The 18,725-nt window shown below is 45.8% G+C and overlaps 1 protein-coding gene across 1 annotated transcript in view; it reads right to left on the bottom strand.

Annotated features, from left to right (window-relative positions):
- LOC135531817 (ras-related protein Rap-1b-like) overlaps nucleotides 1–17,273 on the bottom strand; it is a gene marked incomplete at its 3' end in the record, with an annotated part of 115,380 nt that extends 98,107 nt beyond the window's left edge. Inside the window, exon 1 of the mRNA XM_064959605.1 lies at nucleotides 17,219–17,273. The remainder of the gene's footprint in view (nucleotides 1–17,218) is intronic.
- Nucleotides 17,274–18,725: the final 1,452 nt, after the last annotated feature.

Here is an 18,725-nt window from a genome sequence, read left to right on the forward strand (position 1 = left end):
AGTTGAAGAGCAGAGACCTGTGTTGTGATGTAATAGTTGAAGAGCAGAGAACTGTGTTGTGATGTAATAGTTGAAGAGCAGAGAACTGTATTGTGATGTAATAGTTGAAGAGCAGAGGCTGGTAGAAGGAGCCCTTTGTTGAAAGATATGTTTGGATCAAGATGAAGGCCGTGGACCGCCACCTGTTCCTCACTTCTATCGGAGTGACCTTGATCCTTCTAGCTCCCTCTGCTCAGTGTGAAATAAAGGCTCATTAAATGATACTGTAAAAGGTCAAGGTTTGATCAATGTGTCATGCCCGGTGTGTTAAAATAGATCACCACACACACACACCTCTGATAAGGCTGACAGTTACATAACTCAATGCAGGATCTCTTCAATCTTCAACTACAGTGTTCCACATCCTGCCTCAATTAGAGAAACATCCTTCTCAGAGTCCGGCACAAGTACTCCAATTGTTTGGGTTACATTCACCCTGGCAACATTAATTCACCCCGGCAACATTAACCCTGGCAACAGCCTGTACAATACAACACAGAGATGCCAACCAACTACCACCAACACTGTTCTAGTCCTCCATGCAGACATGACTTTAAACACCCTGGACCCTCCGAGACTCTACACACCCTGACCCTCCGACACTCTACACACCCTGGACCCTCCGCCACTCTACACACCCTGGACCCTCCAAGACTCTACACACCCTGGACCCTCCAAGACTCTACACACCCTGGACCCTCCAGACACCCTACACACCCTGGACCCTCCAAGACTCTACACACCCTGACCCTCTGACACCCTACACACCCTGGACCCTAGAGACTCTACACACCCTGGACCCTCGAGACCCTACACACCCTGGACCCTCCGAGACTCTACACACCCTGACCCTCCGAGACTCTACACACCCTGACCCTCCGAGACTCTACACACCCTGGACCCACCGACACCCTACACACCCTGACCCTCCGAGATCTACACACCCTGGACCCTCCGAGACCCTACACACCCTGGACCCTCCGAGACTCTACACACCCTGGACCCTCCGAGACTCTACACACCCTGGTCCGACACCCTACACACCCTGGACCCTCCGAGATCTACACACCCTGGACCCTCCGAGACTCTACACACCCTGACCCTCCGAGACTCTACACACCCTGACCCTCCGAGACTCTACACACCCTGACCCTCCGAGACTCTACACACCCTGGACCCTCCGAGACTCTACACACCCTGGACCCTCCACACTCTACACACCCTGGACCCTCCGAGACTCTACACCCTGGACCCTCCGAGACTCTACACACCCTGGACCCTCTGACCCTCCGAGACTCTACACACCCTGGACCCTCCGAGACTCTACACACCCTGGACCCTCCGAGACTCTACACCCACCCCGAGACTCTACACACCCTGACCCTCCGAGACTCTACACACCCTGGACCGTCCGAGACTCTACACACCCTGGACCCTCCGAGACTCTACACACCCTGGACCCTCCAGACATGACCCTCCGAGACTACACCCTGGACCCTCCGAGACTCTACACACCCTGGACCCTCCAGACACCCTCCGAGACTCTACCCTGGACCCTCCGAGACACCCTGGACCCTCCGAGACTCTACACACCCTGGACCCTCCGAGACTCTACACACCCTGGACCCTCCGAGACTCTACACACCCTGGACCCTCCAGACTCTACACACCCTGGACCCTCCGAGACTCTACACACCCTGGACCCTCCGAGACTCTACACACCCTGGACCCTCCGAGACTCTACACACCCTGGACCCTCCGAGACTCTTCACACCCTGGACCCTCCGAGACTCTACACACCCTGGACCCTCCTGGACCCTCCGAGACTCTACACACCCTGGACCCTCCGAGACTCTACACACCCTGGACCCTCCGAGACTCTACACACCCTGGACCCCCCCTACACACCCGACTCTACACACCCTGGACCCCGAGACTCTACACACCCTGGACCCTCCGAGACTCTACACACCCTGGACCCTCCGAGACTCTACACACCCTGGACCCTCCGAGACTCTACACACCCTGGACCCTCCGAGACTCTACACACCCTGGACCCTCCGAGACTCTACACCCTGGACCCTGCGAGACTCTGTATTCTGACCCTCCTCAGACTTAAACACCCTGGACCCTGTAACTCTGGAGACCCTGACCTTGTGACACACCCTGGACCCTCCGAGACTCTACACACCCTTATTGAGAATCTACACATAAGAAGAGACAGGAACTGTAATTATTGAGTTAAATGTCCGAGTTACACGATTGAGGTAAAATTACACACCCTGTTAGAACACACCCTTACCTCCGAAGGGGTTACACACCCTGGATTCCGAGACTCTAACAGGCCTTATTACAGGTTAAATTCTGCAATAAAGGGGTTATAAAGGCCTTATTGCCCGGGAGATGACAGTTAACCTTGTGCCTTATTAAGGGGTTAAAAGAGCCATAGAAGGGGTTATAAAGTAATTATTATTAAATGTGTTATATTGAGGCCTTATTAAAGTGGGGTTAGCAAAGGCCTTATTAAGGGGTTAAAAGGCCTTATAAGGGGTTAAACAGGCCTTATTAAGGGGTTAAACAGGCCTTATTAAGGGGTTATAAAGGCCTTATTAAGGGTTAAACAGGCCTTATTAAAGTTATAACAGGCCTTATTAAGGGTTATAAAGGCCTTATTAAGGGGTTAAACAGGCCTTATTAAGGGGTTATAACAGGCCTTATTAAGGGGTTATAAAGGCCTTATTAAGGGGTTAAAAGGCCTTATTAGGGGTTATAAAGGCCTTATTAAGGGGTTATAAAGGCCTTATTAAGGGGTTATAAAGGCCTTATTAAGGGTTATAAAGGCCTTATTAAGGGGTTATAAAGGCCTTATTAAGGGGTTATAAAGGCCTTACTAAAGGGTTATAAAGGCCTTATTAAGGGGTTATAAAGGCCTTATTAAGGGGTTATAAAGGCCTTACTAAGGGGTTATAAAGGCCTTATTAAGGGTTATAAAGGCCTTATTAAGGGGTTATAAAGGCCTTAAGGGGTTATAAAGGCCTTATTAAGGGGTTATAAAGGCCTTATTAAGGGGTTATTGAGCCGTCATATAAGTTATAGATCTTACAGTGCCTTCATAAAGTATTCACACCCCTTGATTTTTGTCATACTTTGTTGTGTTACTGCCTGAAATGAAAATGGATTTAATTTAGAGATTTTGTGTCACTGGTCGACACACACACACACACACACACACACACACACAATACCCCATAACGTCAAAGTGGAATTATGTTTATGCACATTTTTACAAATGAATAAATAATAAAAAAGCTAACAAAAAGAGAGAGAGAGAGAGAGACGTGAATAGCAGAGCTCATCAGACATGTCTCACACCACTGACTGAGAACAATGATGAACAACAGAGCAGCTCAAAGAATTGGGCTGCTGACAGACTGTACTGAGATACAAGGCCTAGTTAGGCCTGGCTACAACAGGCTGCTGACAGACTGTACTGAGATACAAGGCATGGTTAGGCCTGCCCTACAACAGGCTGCTGACAGACTGTACTGAGATACAAGGCATGGTTAGGCCTGCCCTACAACAGGCTGCTGACAGAGTGTACTGAGATACAAGGCCTAGTTAGGCCTGGCTTCAACAGGCTGCTGACAGACAGATTGTACTGAGATACAGGAGTGAGACAGGCCTGGCTACAACAGGATCTGCTGACAGACAGATCTGCCTGAGATGTTTATGCCAGAGACACCCAGGCTATTGCCATTAAACAGACTGCATGTTAGCAGCATAACTTTATCACAACCTGGCATCTTTCCACCCAGGAGCACAATGTCTGCCTGTCAGATGTTTACATTTGACAGCCTTAGGAGGAAATGTATTGCCATTAAAGGTTGGTTAGAAAATTTATACTCCAGCATAACTTTATTCACAAGCTAAGATGTTAACTGCTAGCATTTAGCCACCCAGGAGCACAATGTCATTTACTAGCTAGATGTTAACTGCTAGCATTTAGCCACCCAGGAGACACAATGTCATTTACTAGCTAGATGTTAACTGCTAGCATTTAGCCACCCAGGAGCAATGTCATTTACTAGCTAGATGTTAACTGCAAGCATTTAGCCACCCAGGAGCACAATGTCATTTACTAGCTAGATGTTAACTGCTAACCTTTAGCCACCCAGGAGACCAATGTCATTTACTAGCTAGATGTTAACTGCTAGCATTTAGCCACCCAGGAGAACAATGTCATTTACTAGCTAGATGTTAACTGCTAGCATTTAGCCACTCCAGGAGCACAATGTACATTTACTGCTAGATGTTAGCCACCCAGGAGACAATGTCACATTTACTAGCTAGCTGCAAGCTAGCATTTAGCCACCCATGGAGCACAATGTCATTTACTAGCTAGATGTTAACTGCTAGCATTTAGGACCCAGGAGCACAATGTAATTTACTAGGTAGATGGAATCTGCGAGACCTGAAACACAAGGGCCAATCACTAGCTAGCTGCAAGCATAAATGTAGCACCCTGGGGAGCAGCTCCGAGTTTCATGGATGCGGAGGAGGACACCACTTAGAAATGACCAGGAGGAAACAACAGAGGGCCACCAGGCTGTTTAACAAGGTCATGTTGGCCTAAAGGAAAAGTCCATCTCAACCTGGGTCCCTGGTGGAGAGAGGAGGACACCACTTCCCAGACACACACCTTGCATCGAGACTCTACACAAGGGAAGCCTGGTAGAGTCAGGTCCCTGAGAGAGAACCATCAATGGACATGTCACACCCTACCCTCAGAGGGAAGTCCATTCTACAACCTGGGTCCCTGGTTGAGAGAGAACCATTCCTGGACATGGCCTTGCATCGATATCAGAAGGGAAGCCATTAGTGTCCTGGGTCCCTGGTTGAGAGAGAGAACCATTCCTGGACATGGCCTTGCATCGATATCAGAAGGGAAGCCATTAGTGTCCTGGGTCCCTGGTTGAGAGAGAACCATTCCTGGACATGGCCTTGCATCGATATCAGAAGGGAAGCCGTTAGTGTCCTGGGTCCCTGGTTGAGAGAGAACCATTCCTGGACATGGCCTTGCATCGATATCAGGAGGGAAGCCATTAGTGTCCTGGGTCCCTGGTTGAGAGAGAGAACCATTCCTGCATCTGTGACTCCTCACATCTCCTTCTCAACCAGTGGAGACCTTCCTCCTCAGTGAATTTATTTATTTTTTTTAAAAATTTTTTTTAAATAGTGAAACTAAAAAAAGTTATCCTTTTTAGATAAAACTATACTAAATATATTCACGTCAGCAAATAATTGAACCACTGTAGGTTGTAGCAAACCTCATGATGGGTACAGGGAAAATGAGACTATCGTGTGGTAGACTAAAACCTATGGGATGTTGCATTGAACTGGGTGAATGGAATAGGACTGTCATCCAATATGCTGTAATAGAAATAAGGCCGTGCTCATAGAAAATAATAATAACCCTGCCTCGTCTTAAAACGGCACTGACCGCCACCGTTCTCAACCCCACTGAACCTTCCTCTCTAATGGGAAGGAGGAAATAGGAGGCAAGGAAATAGGACACAAGGAAATAGGACGCAAGGATTGAAAGGAAAGGTGATTTGAGAGATAGAGCCTCAGGTGAGCCAGGGAGTAGTCTGCTACTGGGGTCTCTCCATAAAATAGAATAACTAGAATGGAGAGGGGGGGAAATCCCATTCAAGTCAATGGGCCTGTGATAGGTGGACCTCCATATTGAGTGTACCATAGGAGGGAAGTCACTCTAATGTCTATGGTTCTCTCTGTCCTCAGGGACCTGGTCCAGACGTCTCTATGGGAGGTGTCATTTATCACCAGCAGTCAGTCAGTCAGTCAGACCCCATATGTACACACCCTGGGCAGTCAATCAGTCAGTCAGTCAGTCAGACAGGCAGTCAATAAATCAGTCAGTCATTTGCTCTATCTGACAGCGAGCTTAATTACAACCATACTGCTCTGCATAAAGTAGCTCTACTCCCCCAGGCCCCTTCCTTCCCAACACTGACTGACTGGCTGCCTAGACTAGACACCTGGCTGGCTGACTGGCTGGCTGGCTGATTGGCATGACCCTGTGCTCTACCCATCCAACACGCACTACACCTCACTGCAAACATTCAGCTACCCAATAGGTCTGCCTTAGCACAATCAGACAGGGACCCGACACTAGTCTACAAACCCTGGCACCCTATTAGGGCTCTGGTCTAAAGTAGTGCACTACCCCATAGGGCTCTGGTCTAAAGTAGTGCACTACCCATAGGGCCCTGGTCTAAGTAGTAGACTAGGGCCCTGGTCTAAAGTAGTGCACTACCCCATTGCCCCTGTTCTAAAGTAGTGCACGACCCCCATAGGGCCCTGGTCTAAAGTAGTGCACGACCCCATAGGGCCCTGGTCTAAAGTGGGCCCAAAGTAGTGCACGACCCCATAGGGCCCTGGTCTAAAGTAGTGCTATGACCCCATAGGGCCCTGTTCTAAAGTAGTGCACTACCCCATAGGGCCCTGGTCTAAAGTAGTGCACTACCCCATAGGGCCCTGGTCTAAAGTAGTGCACTACCCCATAAGGCCCTGGTCTAAAGTAGTGCACCCTTTAGGGCCCTCTAGATGCCACTACCCCATAAGGCCTGGTCCCCCTAAAGTAGTGCACTACTACCCATAGGACCCTGGCAAGGGCTCATAGTGCCCCAGGGTACCCTGGTCTAAAGTAGTGCACCCACATATGCAGTGTTATATATATATACTATATAGGGTCTAAAACACACTGCATTGAGAGTGCACTACCCCATTAATATATAAGTACTTACCCCATAGGGCCCTGAGTCAATGTAGGGCCACCCAGGTTAGTCAAGGTAATTGGAGGTAATACGGACATTTGGATTTTTAATTGAACCTTTATTTTAACTAGGCAAGTCTTGGTGTTAGTTAAAGAACAAATTATTTATTTACAATGAGGTGGACCTCCCAAAAGACAAAAAGGACATCTGTGGGGACGGGACCAACACTATAAATATAGGACCCATCGACAGGAGACACAACACCATAAAGACAGGGCTAAGACAACACAGCATGGCAGCAACACATGACAACACCAGGATTTTAATGACACACATCGCGAGAGGCTCTAGCTAAAGACCCTTATTTAAAGCTCAAAAAGACAAACAGGCTGGCACCAACACATAGGACATCTACACACACAACGACAGGAGATACAACACTACATAAAGACAGGGCTAAGACAACACAGCATGGCAGCAACACATGACAACACATCTAACACTACATAAAGACAGGGCTAAGACAACACAGCATGGCAGCAACACATGACACACATCACGACAGGAGATACAACCTCATAAAGACAGGGCTAAGACAACACAGCATGGCAGCAACACATGACAACACATCCATCACGACAGGAGCCCAACACTACATAAAGACAGGGCTAAGACAACACAGCATGGCAGCAACACATGACACACATCACTGGACAGGGATACACATACATAAAGACAGGCCTAAGACAACACAGCAGCAGACAACACATAGGACATGACACACATGCGACAGGAGACACAACACTACATAAAGACAGGCCTAAGACAACACAGCATGGCAGCAACACATGACACATCCGACAGGAGATACAACACTACATAAAGACAGGGCTAAGACAACACAGCATGGCAGCAACACATGACACACATCACAACAGGAGATACAACACTACATAAAGACAGGGCTAAGACAACACAGCATGGCAGCAACACATGAAACACTATAAATATAGGACATGACACACATACGAAAGAGATACAACACTACATAAAGACAGGCCTAAGACAACACAGCATGGCAGCAACACATGACACACATCACGACAGGAGATACAACACTACATAAAGACAGGGCTAAGACAACACAGCATGGCAGCAACACATGAAACACATGGCATCACGATAGGAGATACAACACTACATAAAGACAGGGCTAAGACAACACAGCATGGCAGCAACACATGGCACACACCGACAGGAGATACAACACTACATAAAGACCTTCCTAAGACAACACAGCATGGCAGCAACACATGACAACACATCACGACAGGAGATACAACACTACATAAAGACAGGGCTAAGACAACACAGCATGGCAGCAACACATGACACACATCACGACAGGAGATACAACACTACATAAAGACAGGGCTAAGACAACACAGCATGGCAGCAACACATGACACACATCCGACAGGAGATACAACACTACATAAAGACAGGGCTAAGACAACACAGCATGGCAGCAACACATGCACAACACACATCACGACAGGAGATACAACACTACATAAAGACAGGGCTAAGACAACACAGCATGGGCAACACATGACAACACTATGCACAACACATGACACACATCTAAAGGAGATACAACACTACATAAAGACAGGGCTAAGACAACACAGCATGGCAGCAACACATGACAACACATCACACATGGCCCTTCCCATAGGAGATACAACACTACATAAAGACAGGGCTAAGACAACACAGCATGGCAGCAACACATGACACACATTAACGACAGGAGATACAACACTACATAAAGACAGCCCTAAGACAACACAGCATGGCAGCAACACATGACACACATCACGACAGGAGATACAACACTACATAAAGACAGGGCTAAGACAACACAGCATGGCAGCAACACATGACAACACGACTACATAAATATAAGACAACACAGCATGGCAGCAACACATGACACACATCACGACAGGAGATACAACACTACATAAAGACAGGGCTAAGACAACACAGCATGGCCAACACATAGGGACAACCCATGGATGATACAACTACTACATAAGACAAGATACAACACTACATAAAGCAACTGGGGGCTATGACACACATCACGACAGATACAACACTACTAAAGTTAGGCCTAAGACAACACAGGCATGGCAGCAACACATGACACACATCCTGAGATACAAGGCACTACATAAAGACAGGGCTAAGACAACAGCATGGCAGCAACACATGACACATCACGACAGGAGATACAACACTACATAAAGACAGGGCTAAGACAACACAGCATGGCAGCAACACATGACACACATCACGACAGAGATACAACACTACATAAAGACAGGCCTAAGAACAACACAGCATGGCAGCAACACATCATCATTAGGAGTGCACTACACTACATAAAGACAGGGCTAAGACAACACAGCATGGCAGCAACACATGAGGCACATCAGACAGGAGATACAACACTACATAAAGACAGGGCTAAGACAACACAGCATGGCAGCAACACATGACACACATCAGCAGGAGATACAAACACTACATAAAGACAGGGCTAAGACAACACAGCATGGCAGCAACACATGACACACATGACAGGAGATACAACACTACATAAAGACAGGGCTAAGACAACACAGCATGGCAGCAACACATGACACACATCACGCCAGGAGATACAACACTACATAAAGACAGGGCTAAGACACAGCATGGCAGCAACACATGACACATCACTATACACTGTTACATGAAAAGACAGGGCTAAGACAACACAGCATGGCAGCAACACATGACACACATACAATACAACACTACATAAAGACAGGGCTAAGACAACACAGCATGGCAGCAACACATTACTACACATACGACAGGAGATACAACACTACATAAAGACAGGGCTAAGACAACACAGCATGGCAGCAACACATCTATAAATTTACATAGCAGGAGATACAACACTACATAAAGACAGGGGGACAACACAGCATGGCAGCAACACATGACACACATCAGACAGGAGATACAACACTACATAAAACAGACAGCAGACAACACAGCAGACCTTAGTAGTTATCAAATCACATTTTATTTATCACGTGAATACAACACTTTATTTTAGACAACACATGGCAGCAATGTCATTTAAAGAAAAGATGTTAACTACATAAAGACATTAAGACAACACCCAAAAGCAACAATGAAGACGTACGCTAGATGTTAACTGGGCCTGACAACACAATGCCAATCACAGCAGCATGCAACACTAAATATAGGACATGACACACATCATGGAGATACGGAGATACAACACTACATAAAGACAGGGCTAAGACAACACAGCATGGCAGCAACACATGGCATGGACGGGGACCATGTTTAACAACATCACAGGACAGGAGACACAACACTACATAAAGACAGGGCTAAGACAACACAGCATGGCAGCAACACATGACACATCACGACAGGAGATACATCACTACATAAAGACAGGGCTAAGACAACACAGCATGGCAGCAACACATGACAACACATAAATGGATGACAACACATGACAACAAGACAGGAGCTACATGACAACACAGCATGGCAGCTAAGACAACACAGCATGGCAGCAACACATGACAACACAGCATGGCAGCAACACATGACAACACTGGACATAAAGCATCGCAACATATGACACACAGCATGGCAGCAACACATGACAACACATCATCCTGGAGGCACCACTGTCCCATCTGATAGCACCACTGTCCGGAAAGACCACTGTCCGCACCATAGCACCACTGAGGGATAGCACCACTGTCCGATGCACCACTGTCTGATAGCACCACTTGAGGCTTCAAGTTAATCAGCTGGAAACATGGCAGAGCACATTAGCCTGGCTGTCTATCACAACAAACGGAACCTGGAACGGAACCAGGGCTTGTCTGACTGCATGGCAACCATTACCTCGATAGTGTATGGTCCCTGGTCAAAAGTAGTGTGGTATGATATGGAATGGGATGGATATGGAATGGGGTTCTATTTGGATATGGAATGGGATTCTATTTGGATATGGAATGGGATTCTATTTGGATATGGAATGGGGCTCTATTTGGATATGGAATAGGGCTCTATTTGGATATGGAATGGGGTTCTATTTGGATATGGAATGGGGTTCTATTTGGATATGGAATGGGGTTCTATTTGGATATGGAATGGGGTTCTATTTGGATATGGAATGGGGTTCATATTTGGATATGGAATCGGGTTCTATGTGGGATACACACTGAAACAAGTGTTCCAGCAAATGGGACCTTATTCCCTATATAGTGGACCACTGGTCTGTTTTTGTGCCCTGGTACTTTTGAAACAGAGCCTTACGGTCCTTGGTCAAAAGTTGTGCACTATATAGGGAATAGGGTTGGAGTTCCATTTGGGACTTAGCCTGAAACAAGGGTCCACAGCACAACAACATAGAATATATTCTATCTGACCACTGGTGCCACTGCCTTGTCCCGGTCTGTCACATACAGGAAACTAATGCATGGTCTGTCACATACAGGAAACTACTGCCTTGTCCCTGGTCTGTCACACAGAAACTAATGCCTTGGTCTGTCACATACAGGAACTTGGTCTGTCACATACAGGAAACTACTGCCTTGGTCTGTCAATACAGGAAACTACTGCCTTGGTCTGTCACATACAGGAAACTAATGCCTTGGTCTGTCACATACAGGGAAACTAATCTTGGTCTGTCACATACAGGAAACTACTGCCTTGGTCTGTCACATACAGGAAACTACTGCCTTGGTCTGTCACATACAAGAAACTACTGCCTTGGTCTGTCACATACAATGTCACAACAGGAAACTACTGCCTTGGTCTGTCACATACAAGAAACTACTGCCTTGGTCTGTCACATACAAGAAACTACTGCACATACAAGAAAATACTGCCTTGGTCTGTCACATACAGGAAACTACTGCCTTGGTCTGTCACATACAAGAAGTCTGTCACATAGAAAAACTAGAATGGTCTGTCACATACAGGAAAACTGCCTTGGTCTGTCACAACAAGAAACTAGCCATGGTCTGTCACATAGGTGAAACTACTGCCTTGGTCTGTCACAGAAACTACTGCCTTGTCCCTGGTCTGTCACATACAGGAAACTACTGCCTTGGTCTGTCAAATAAAGTAAACTACTGCCTTGGTCTGTCACATACAAGAATCTACTGCCTTGGTCTGTCAACACAGGAAACACTGCCTTGGTCTGTCACACACAGGAAACTACTGCCTTGGTCTGTCACATACAAGAAACTACTGCCTTGGTCTGTCACATACAGGAAACTACTGCCGTGGTCTGTCATACAAGAAAAACTGCCCTGGTCTGTCACATACACTACTGCCTTGTCTGTCACATACAAGTAGCCTTGGCTGTACTACAAACAACTACAGTCCCTGGTCTGACACAACACTACTGCCTTGGTCTGTCACAACCAATATGGTCTGTCAACACATGAAACTACCCCATGGTCAGCAACAGGAAACATCCAGCACAGCATGGCACTACCCCATGCCCCTTGGTCTGTCACAACAGTGCACTACCCCATTGTCCCTGGTCTAAAGTAGTGCACTAAATAAAGACATGCCTAAGTCACATACAAGAAACTACTGCAATGGTCCCCAACACATGGTCAATACAGCACCTACCTGTCACATAGGGCTTGTCCCTGGTCTGTCACAGTATGCTACACTTGTCCCTGGCATCCGCGACCCCTTGGTCTGTAATACAGTGCACTACCCCATTGTCCCTGGTCTGTAAAGAAACTAGTGCAACACATGCTGCTGCCTTGTCCCTGGTCACATACATGACAACACAGCAATGCCCCATAGGGCTTATGACTACAAGTACATGCAATGCCCTGGCAACATATGGAACACTCCTGGTCTGTCACAACATGAACTATCTAGGTCCCTGGTCTAAAGAGATACAACACAACCTAAATAAAGACTCTGGCCTAAGAGAACAACTACCCCATGGCAGCAATACTGGCAACTACAGCATGGTCTGTCACATACAGGCACTAGGCCCTGGTCTGTCAACACACTACCCCATAGAGCCTGGTCTAAAGTAGTGCACTACCCCAGCATGGTCTAAAGTAGTGCAACACCCCATAGGGCCCTGGTCTAAAGTAGTGCACAACACAACACTAAATAAAGACAGGCCTAAGAGAACAACAGGCCCATGGCAGCAAAGTAGTGCACAACACAGCATGGTAGCAAAGTATGCCCGACCCCTTAAGGCCCTGGTCTAAACATGACAACACCCATCGACCCTGGTCTAAAGTAGTGCACTACCCCAGGCCCTGGTCAGCAACACATGGCAACACAACATGGTCTAAACATGACTATGCCACATCAGGGCCCTGAGATACAACACAACACTAAATAAAGACATGCCTAAGACAACAACAGTGCATACCAGCCACATAACAACACAGGTCATGACAACACAGCATGGCAGCCCAACACAGCATGGCGAACAAGTGCACTACCCCATAGGGCTCTGGTCTAAAGTGCACATGGCCCTGGTCATCACGAGTAGTGCACTACCCACAACCCTAAATAAAGACAGGCCTAAGACAACAACACAGCATGGTCTAAACACTATGCCCACATAGGAGCCCTGGTCTAAAGTAGTACAACACTAAATAAAGCCCTGGCCTAAGACAACAACACAGCATGGCCACAACACATGAGTGCACTACTGAACACAGCATGGCAGCAAGTAGTGCACAGCACCCCATAGGGCCCTGGCAACAATAGTGACAACACAGCATGGCAGCAACACATGCGCACAGCATGGCTGGTCCACATGACAACTACACATCTTAAAGTAGTGCACTAGGACATCTCTGGACTAACAAAGCCTAGGAGGATCAGACTGTCCGATTAATACAGCGACTCTTGGTGTTAGATTTGTCAAATCACATTTTATTTATCACGTGATACAACAGGTGTACTGTCCGTGATACCCACCAGTGTTATGAAAAGATTTACCACTGTCAATAAAATAACTTGGTCTGTCAATACCACTTGGGCTTCAAGTTAATCAGCTGGAATATATGTGTACCAGAGCACATCAGCCTGGCTGTCTATCAAACAAATGGAACCTGGAACCGGAACCAGGGGCTTGTCAGTTAAAGAACAAATTCTTATTTTACCTCTCCCAAATAGTGTATGGTCCGGGGACCAACACTAGTGTATGAGATATGGAACATCACGACAGGGTACAACACAACACTACATATGGAATGGGGTTCAGACAACACAGCATGGCAGCAATGGGGTTCTATTTGGACTGTATGGAATAGGGTTCTAGGGCTATGACAAATGGGGGTTCATTTGAGATACAACATATGGAATGGGGTTCTATTTGGATATGGACAACACAGCATGGTTCTACAGCATGGCAACAATATGGAATGGGGTTCTATTTGGATATGGAATAGGGTTCATTTGGATATGGAATGGGGTTCTAGCTTTGGATATGGAATGGGTCCGATAGCACCACTGTCCGATATGGAAACACTGTCCGGTTCTATTTGGATATGGAATGTCCGATAGCACCACTGTCTGATAGCACCATGAGGCTTTTGGTTAATAGCTGGAAACATGGGGAGCACATTAGGCCTGGCTGTGGATCATGGAATGGGGAACCAGGGGCTTGTTGGACTGTCACATGAAACTACTGAATACAAGAAACTACTGGGTCCTGGTCTGTCTATTTGGTATATGGAATGGGGTTCTAATTGGATATGGAATGGGGTTCTATTTGGATATGGAATAGGGTTCTATTTGGATATGGAATAGGGTTCTATTTGCCTTGGTATGTCACATACAGGAAACTAGTGCCTTGGTCTGTCAATGGGACCTGCCTTGGTATGTCAATATATATTTGGATATGGAATGGTTCTATTTGGATATGGAATGCCCTGGTCTGTTACAGGAAATATGGAATGGGGTTCTATGCCTTGGTCTGGAATGGGGTTCTATTTGGATATGGAATAGGGTTCTATTTGGGATGCACACTGAAACAAAAGTGTTCCTTGGTCTGTCACATATTCAGGAAACTACTGCACGTGTCCCTGGTCTGTTACAGGAAACTACTGCCCTGGACTGTTAAAGGAAACTACTGCCTTGGTCTGTGGTCAAACTACTGCCTTGGTCTGTCACATACAAGTCCCTTGGTCTGTCACATACAAGAAACTACTGCCTTGGTCTGTCACATACAGGAAACTACTGCCTTGGTCTGTCACTTGTACCCTGGTCTGTCACATACAGGAAACACTGCCTTGTCCCTGGTCTGTCACATACAGGAAACTACTGCCTTGGTCTGTCACATACAGGAAACTACTGCCTTGGTCTGTCACATACAGGAAACTACTGCCTTGGTCTGTCACATACAGGAAACTACTGCCTTGGTCTGTCACATACAGGAAACTACTGCCTTGGTCTGTCACATACAAGAAACTACTGCCTTGGTCTGTCACATACAAGCTTCTGCCTTGGTCTGTCACATACAGGAAACTACTGCCTTGGTCTGTCACATACAAGAAACTAATGCCTTGGTCTGTCACATACAGGAAACTACTGCCTTGGTCTGTCACATACAAGAAACTACTGCCTTGTCTGTCACATACAGGAAACTACTGCCTTGGTCTGTCACATACAAGAAACTACCGCCTTGTCTGACACATACAGGAAACTACTGCCTTGTCTGTCACATACAGGAAACTGGTGGAAACTAGGAAATGTTCCCATAGGTTAAGAGATATTCTCTGGACGCCTCATAGGAAAATGATCATCCCCACAATGGTCTTTCTAATATTAAGCCTTAGTCATAACATTATTCAACCGTTAGAAACCATTACACTGTTAGTACACACACACACACACACACACTAATCAGTTTAACGCATTGAACATTTTCCCTGCACACAGACAGTAGTGAACAGTAGAGAAGGTACAGCTGAGTTGAGGTCATAAAAGAGTCAGAGCTAAATAAAACACAAACAAACAAGCTCTTTATAAAGTCCTATAGTTCTCCCTCCCTCCCTCTCTTGCTCTTTCTTTCTCCCTCCCCTCTCTCCTGACAGTGGTTCCACATCCTCTTACCAATAACTGACAGCAGAATGACTGATAGTTGATCAGGTAGTTCAAACTGTGTTCTAACTCAGGGGGTGTTTTATTATAATCTATAACTGTGAGAACAAAATGCATTCCCATAAGAGACAACAGTTAGTTACTTTTTACAAGTGGTCGTTGTGATATTTTTTTCATTTCTTTCTTTTCACTTTGTGGATTATGTGTGTATTGTTTTGTATTACTAGGTATTACTGAACTGTTGGAGCTAGGATCTCGTTGCAACTCCAAATCTGTGTACGCGACAAATAAACGTTGATTTGATTGCAGTCACAGAGTAGAAATCTTAAATATTTTCGAATGAATGATTTAAGAAAATCTCACTATTAAAATGAGTATCAAATATGGATCTAACATGCTGTCGATCTTGGCCTATAGTCCACACGTTTCATAATTGTGAATAGTATAAGCTAATATGACAATTCCGTGTCTTTTCGGTTCCGTTCAACTAAGATGAAACCACCACCCAGTTGTGTCCCTCCCCATCAACAGATTCACTCGTGAACTAGGCGGGGCCCGTATCTCACGCATATAGAACTAGCTGCAGCTTTCAGAGCATAAAACGGTACAAAACTAATACGAATAGATTACAAATGTTATCTAAAAAAAATGCGCATTTGATAACCGCTTGAATAATTCCAGGCGTCCTGTTATGATAATCGATAAGAACCCAGTGTCCCAAAGAACGTGTGTAATTCTAGACAATCGAATAACTTTTCCATTTCCGTTGTAACTTCAACCCCGTCACGGAAGGATATCGGTCAAAACGCTGTTCTTTTTGTTATCCAACCGCGCCACCGACAACTGTCGCTGGATACAAACCCGCGGAGAATGCCGCGTTCTGCATTATATGACAAAAACAAACAAAAAAAATTGTCTGACAACATTATGAGTTGGATTGTTTCACTCTCTGCTCCGCCATATTCTAGGCATATGACCTGCGCTTCCGCAAACCGTGTGTTGTGCATCCCCAGAAACCGGTCTCCCGTTTTCATTTGCAATAATGGATCATTCTACCTGAAAAACCTGGGATCATGTGCCACTATTTCGCATGATCAGGAGCGGCAGCAAACATGGCACAGATAGTAACAAAATCTCAGCCAATAGAAATGTGTAGATAAGGTACTTACAGTTATCCTCCGTAGCTCCAATCTGTTAGCGCCTCTAGTCGCTCGGTCTGTCGCTCTCTCTGGGTGAGGTTTGCGTTTTCTCATGACGTTGCAGCCTCGTTTTGGAGACGAGCACCGCTCGACTGTGCTCAGCTATTGCAGTAGCTGTAACATAGCCGAGTGTAGACATTTCATAATGCATTATTCCATACCAATAATATCTGACTGACAAACAATAAGCTTTATTATACAATGCACTAGAGGAAGCCGAGACCCAGCATTCAGTGGAGGTTCCTCAAGGGAGGACCATCCTCCTCAGGGAATTTAATAAAACATTTAAATAGTGTGGCATATAAACAAAGAGGTATCTTTTTTGTAGATAAAACTATACTAAATATATTCACTTCACCAAATAATTGATTAAATACACTGCTATGAAGGTTTACATTAACTAGGACTTGCCTAGTTATGAAGAAGGTTAAATTAGCCTCAACAGCACTCTGTAGGGGAGCACCAGACGACAGCTAGCTTCCATCCATCCATCTGGGTACATTGACTTCAATACAAAGCCTATATTTTTACATTTTAACAGTCACTCTTACGCAGAGCGACTTACAGTAGTGAGTACATACATTTTTTCATACTGGTCACCCGTTGTAATCAAACCCATAACCCTGGCTTTACAAGCACAATGCTCTGACAACTGAGCTACACAGGACCTAGGAGGCTTGTGGTTCTCAACCCCCTTCCATTGACTTGCACAGTAATTATAATTATGACACCCCCAGTTTTTTTAAGCTTTATTTAACCAGGCAAGTCAGTTAAGAACAAATTCTTATTTTCAATGACGGCCTAGGAACAGAGGATGCTATGTTAGCTAGCTGGCTATAACAGAGTGATGCTATGTTAGCTAGGCTGGCTATAACAGGGGGATGCTATGTTGGCTAACTGGCTATAACAGAGGGATGCTATGTTAGCTAGCTGGCTATAACAGAGGGATGCTATGTTAGTTAGCTGGCTATAACAGAGGGATGCCATGTTAGCTAGCTGGCTATAACAGAGGATGCTATGTTAGCTAGCTGGCTATGACAATCTAACACTGAACACTTCCAAGTCAAATTAAGCTTTTGGTTTTGTTAATTTATTGCTACTGGCGGTGTAACTGCTAAACTGCTTGCTGACTGTACTGTACGATTGTGGCGGGTTTTACCAACAAGTTAGTTCTAGTAGCTATGTTGACTATGACGTTAGCTAATATTAATGGTGACAACGATGTAGGCTGTGTGTAGCGGTTATGATATGAAGGTTTGGCTTTAGGAAAGGTTTTCGCCTTCTCACAGACAGCTGAATGTTGTGCACTGAAGTCCCCAAGTGAAGGGAAAAGGTGAGAGGAGGAGGAGCGCAAAGACGCGAGAAGGATTCTTAAGCTACAACGATCAAAGTGATCATGCTGTTTGTACGTGGCTGCTATGAAAGTGAACTGTTTGCTTGTGAGCAGGGGTGTATTTATTCAGCCGATTTGTTGAAA

The sequence above is a fragment of the Oncorhynchus masou genome, unplaced genomic scaffold (genome assembly GCF_036934945.1).
Source record: "Oncorhynchus masou masou isolate Uvic2021 unplaced genomic scaffold, UVic_Omas_1.1 unplaced_scaffold_1660, whole genome shotgun sequence".
Classification (NCBI taxonomy): Eukaryota; Metazoa; Chordata; class Actinopteri; order Salmoniformes; family Salmonidae; genus Oncorhynchus; species Oncorhynchus masou.